Genomic DNA, 5,427 nt, shown 5'->3' on the forward strand with positions numbered 1-5,427 from the left:
ACTCATTCAACCACATGTCTGAAAACATGGAGCAATCGCCGGAGATGCTGCTGTCTCCTCCGATTCCGTCGCTTCCAGACGACGTCACCATCGATATCGTAGCTCGTGTGCCCAGAAGCCATGTCCAAATGGACAAAATAGTTTATTGGACATTTTTTTTTTAAGCCCAAATTGTCCAAACCAAATTCTCCAAACCAAATTGGACCATTCCAAATGGGCCTTCCGCGGGGCCCAAATAAAATTGGACCATTCATACTAAATTCTTTAAAAAAACATAACTTGTGCTTAAAAAAAAATTCAGAGCATAAGCAATTCAAATGTTTTACACATTCCAAAGCATAGACAATTTCATATATTAAAGTTCATACACAGAAAAAAAATCTAAAGCATTAAGTAAACGATGGTCTCTTCTTCTTTATCTTCAGCCTCTCCTGAAACACATAAGTTGAAACTATGAATTTAATCATGTCACGTAGCCATCAATGTAATATGAATGAATGATACCACAAGCTCAGACAGAACACAACAGCAAGCAATATAACAGGTACATTGCAGAAACATGAATGATACCACAAGCTCAGACAGAACACAACTGACCAGTTCATTGTAATAAGTACACAACAGCAAGCAAAACATGTACATTGCAGAAACATGAATGATACCACAAGCTCAGATAGAACACAACTGACCAGTTCATTGTAATAACACTAATGCTAGCATCTTAAAAAAAATGAATTAGATCAGACAACCGCAAGCTTAGACAGAACATAATTAACAAGTTAGCTATCAGTTCACAATGATAACTAAGAACATCAAGTTTTAAGCGTGATATTCATCAGCAACGAACGAAAGCAATACCTTTAGTTGAGTCGAGTCCTTTTCTTTCCACTTTCTTCTGCTTCCTCATCTAAGTCTTCCTTATCTTCCTCATCCAAATCGCATCCACCTACAAAACAAGAGAAGTTACTCAATAGTTTCACATATCAAATACTCAATTATAAATTCAACACTCACCAATTACTTCATAACCACGAAGCCAGTTTCTAGCACAGATCAGAGCTTCAACATTTGATGGGAGAAGTCGGCTCCTGTACTTGCTGAGAACCCTATTTCCAACACTAAAGGATGACTCAGATGACACTGTTGTTATTGGGATGCATAGAACATCACATGCCATTTGAGACAGCTCCTTAAACCGGCTTGAGTTTTCCTTCCAGTACTTGATGACATCTAATTTTGTATTTGCTAACATATCAAGCACAGGTTCACTTAAATACACATCCAAAGCAGATTTCCCTGTTCCTGCTTGTTGAGTGAAGAACGCATAAAAGCCACCGTAACCAACTGGTAAAGCATCTGTTTCTGCTTCTTGTGAACTCTGAGCACTAGTACTCTTCTTCTTCTTGTAAACTCCATACAGCTTCACAATCTTTTTGCGTATGTAATCCATTTTTGACTTACAACTTGCTGGATCAAGACTGTGGTAGCAGTACTCCAAAACCTTAAACTTCATCCTAGGATCTAATACTGCTGCAATGGCTAGAATGTCGCTGTACTCATCCCAGTACTTATTGAATTTGACCTTCATTGAAGCCACCATTTCACAAACCACTTCATCTTCACAGAACTCATTTGATCCCAACCAGCTCTGAATTTTCCATACTTCCATAAAGTACAGATTCGCTGTAGGGTAAGAAGAGCCAGAAATAAGCTTTGTCATCTGATAAAACGGCTCTAACAAACCACAAATCAGCCCAGCTCTTAACCACTCTAACTCTGTAGGTAGGCTCTGGTAACTTGTCTCAATTTCAGCAAGATTCTTAAATGCTTCTTTGTAGTAAAGAGCCCTAGACAACATCAGATAGGTTGAGTTCCACCGCGTAGTAACATCCAAGACTAAACCCCCTTTCTTAATAATCCCAACAGTCTCCACACAGCCTTGAAACAACAGCTCTCTAGACTCAGTAACTTTGACATACTTAACGCTGTCTCTGATCTTCTCCAAGGCCTCACTTATCACCGATAATCCGTCTTGGACAATGAGGTTCAGAATGTGGGCAGCACACCTGATGTGAAAGAACTCTCCACTGCATACTAAATCCTTTCTAAGTTGCCTCTTGAGAAATCCTTGCATGTTGTCATTAGAGGAAGCATTGTCTACGGTTACTGTGAAGACCTTCTTCTGCAACCCCCATTCTTTAATCAGCTCCATTAGTTTCATGGCAATGGCCAGACCAGAATGGGGTGGAGGGAAAGCACAAAAGGAGAGGATCTTAGCTCTAAGGTTCCACTCAGGGTCGACGTAGTGGGCAGTAAGACAGAGATAGCCTTCGATTGTGATAGCTCTCCATAAATCCGTCGTTAGACAGATCCTACCCGGAACTTCACTCAACACCTGCCTGAGCTTCATTTTCTCCCTCTCAAAGATCTTAAAAACATCTGAAACTGCAGTGTTTCTACACCAGAACTTAACGGTTGGGTTGACATACAAAAACGCTTCCCTAACCCTTCTAAACTCAACGAAAGCGTAAGGGAGATCATGCTCGACAATTGCCACAGCAATCATTTCTCGAAATACCATCTGATCAATCTTCTTAGCCCCAGCTAGGGCACTACCAGGGGTCTTAGAGCAGAGTCTCGAATGGCGAAGCAAAGTATTAGTTCCACTTTTATGCAAGTTTAGGAAGTAATAGTGCTTACAGTAGTTGCAGACACATTTAAATTTACCATCAGCCATCTTATCTCCTTCTATTGTGAAGTAGTTCCAACACTTAGAATGTCTACGCTTGTGTTTACCTTTCACCATCTCGGCTGTACTCATGAGAGACTCGTCCACCACAGGATTGTTTTCGTCCATTTCCTGTTCTGAATCCTCATGCTCACTCATGTAGTCATCATCGTTGTTTAAACTCATGATATCCATCTGAAAGCAAACAAGACTCATTAGAAACAAGTCTAAGCGTGAGAATCAACAGCATGAGTACAATAAAAAAATCACGACATGATAAAACTGGATTCAAAGATCACGACATGATAAAACTAATCATAAATACAATCACTACAATCATAAATATAAAATTAAGGCATACGTACGTTCATGAACGTTTACTAATTACTACAAAAACGAACCACATTTTTACTCCAAACCCTAAACTAAGCATGACAGCTTGGTCGACAAGTTTCTCCAAATCCTTGGAATCACACTCAAGTTTCATCACATCACAAAAGGCATGCACAAACTTCACAATCAGACCCATTAACTAGACAATCAAACAAACCAAACCCAGTTGTTTTGATTTACCTGAAAGAAAGAGTCGAATGTTCTTCGATCCAGGAGAGTGAGACTCAAGCTGTACACAATCAGAGAAACCCATCAACACAAACCCATCAAGCTACATCAAGCTGAAGAAGAAGAGTGTTTCAATTTACCTGAGAGACGAGAGCTTGAGCCGGAGCCGGAGACGGTTCTTCGGATGGAGACGATTCAGACGCGAGAGTGAGAGGCGGGACGAGAGAGCTTCTTCGATCTAGGAGAGTGAGAGAGCCGAGACTCTGTGGAATCACAAACCCATCAAAATAAAAGAAATCAAATCGCAAAAGTGAGTGAGGACTGAGGAGAATGAGAACATACCTGAAGGCTGAAGCGAATCGAAGACAAGATAGAGTGAGAGACGGAGAGTCCAAGCAGAGAGAGGAGGGTCGAGACGGAGAGACACGGCTCCAGAGACGGGGAAACGAGGCGGAGAACGGAGAGGGACTCGCGACTCGCGAGAGAGAGATCGGAGAAAGTGAGAATCGATTTCAATTTTTTCCCCAAATGTTGCAACCCTAATTTTTTAAGATTATTGGAAGTCCATGTCCAAATGGATAAGCCCAATAAATTTGGGTTTAAATGGTTTTTATCCAATTGGACAACTTAAAAATTTGGGTCTAATTTGGTCAGTCCAATTGGAATTGGTCATGGATAAACCATGGTTATGAAGCCCATTTGACATCCCTATGGGTGGGTGCGTGTGTGGTTGACGATGTCTTGTACTATCACGATTGTTTCGAGATGGCGTTGAAGGCGTATGATCCAAAGCAGAGGTGTTGGAGTGTTGTCAATGGTTTGAAAGATTTTTTGGCCGTGGAGACTGCTGATTCAGTTAGGTCCCATGCGGTGAGCTATGGCGAGAAGAAGCTGGCTCTCTTCTTTCATAAAAACCATGACGGCAAAGAGGTCATTTGCTGTGCAGAGATTGCTTTGGAAAGGCGCCAAGGAGGAGAGATTTGGGGTCAGAAGGAGTCGTGTGATGTTGTGATTGAGGATGGGATGGTTGACATGGTCAAATTTGTTTCTGTTACCGTCTGATGCAGCATAATAATAATATCTCTATTTAGATCCCTTCGTATTTTAAATTATCCTAATTCCCAACGTGAGTTGGAAGTGTGCTTAGCTTACATCGTTAACGTAGTAACGTGTTTCATGTAGTCGTTTAAAACTTGTGCTATGTTTTTATCTTAGATCGATTCCTTGAGACTTGAAGTTTGCTATGTTCTATAATCGTTTCCTTGAGACTTGTTTGAAGTTTGCTTCCTCACAACCTCATCTGTAGTTTAATGTCTTAGGCTGAGAATTAAAGTCGTATGTATTTCCAGTAGTTCAGCAGCAGCAAGTTTGGAAGTGCTTCTGAAGCAAACAACAAACTGTTATCCTCGTGAGAAACTCTGATTCAAAAATTCTTGTAGCTCCTTTATAAATGTCAAGTGCTAGCTCAAGTGAGGACTCACCATGATAATAATTATCTTTTAGTATCACTAATCCAGTTGTGGCCATAACTTGCCTGAATTCACTAAGGATCATGAAACAAGAATTTCGCAGAAGACAGTCCTCAACTTAGCTGCTGTCACACAGCGAAATGGCTCCAATAGGCAACCAGAAGTAAGACATTCGCATGAAGGCTCAGGGACTAGACCCTTAGAGAAGGGTATCAAAATTTTCAATTTGATGCTTCTGATCCAGCGAATTTACTCACAGCTGATAGGCTTCCAGAGCTCTGTAAATTCTTACTATATGATGAAATAAAAATCAAAAAGCCGGTCAGAACATAGAGACAAGTCAAAATAAATGATGTTTTATATTTTAATGTAACTTTTAACTCTTTAAATTATGTAATCAATGATATTTTGTAGTCTATTTTGTAATTGACTAAATAGTTTTTAATTTAATTTATTTATTAATCTTACATATTCATTTGTTTTAAATTTGTGTTTTTATCATATGCATGTTTACAATAATATTTTATTGTGAATAATTTAGTCACTTAAGAGAAAGTGTAGTTTTCAAAAGAAATAGAATACAATGCATCTTTCAAAACAAATATCTTTGCAAAGTATTTTTACAAATTGCCCTTTTTGTAATATAACAATGCAAAAAAATATATAATT

General features: G+C 39.3%; 1 long non-coding RNA gene across 1 annotated transcript; it reads right to left on the minus strand.

The window, feature by feature from the left end:
• Window positions 1-2,434: 2,434 nt before the first annotated feature.
• Window positions 2,435-4,615, minus strand: LOC125583637. Its single transcript, XR_007320679.1, has 3 exons — window positions 3,632-4,615; window positions 3,430-3,552; window positions 2,435-3,350 (listed from the first exon to the last, which is right to left on the minus strand). It is a non-coding gene; the product is annotated as an uncharacterized LOC125583637 (long non-coding RNA).
• Between the last annotated feature and the right edge of the window lie 812 nt (window positions 4,616-5,427).

Source organism: Brassica napus, chromosome C3, assembly GCF_020379485.1.
Source record: "Brassica napus cultivar Da-Ae chromosome C3, Da-Ae, whole genome shotgun sequence".
Lineage (NCBI taxonomy): Eukaryota > Viridiplantae > Streptophyta > Magnoliopsida > Brassicales > Brassicaceae > Brassica > Brassica napus.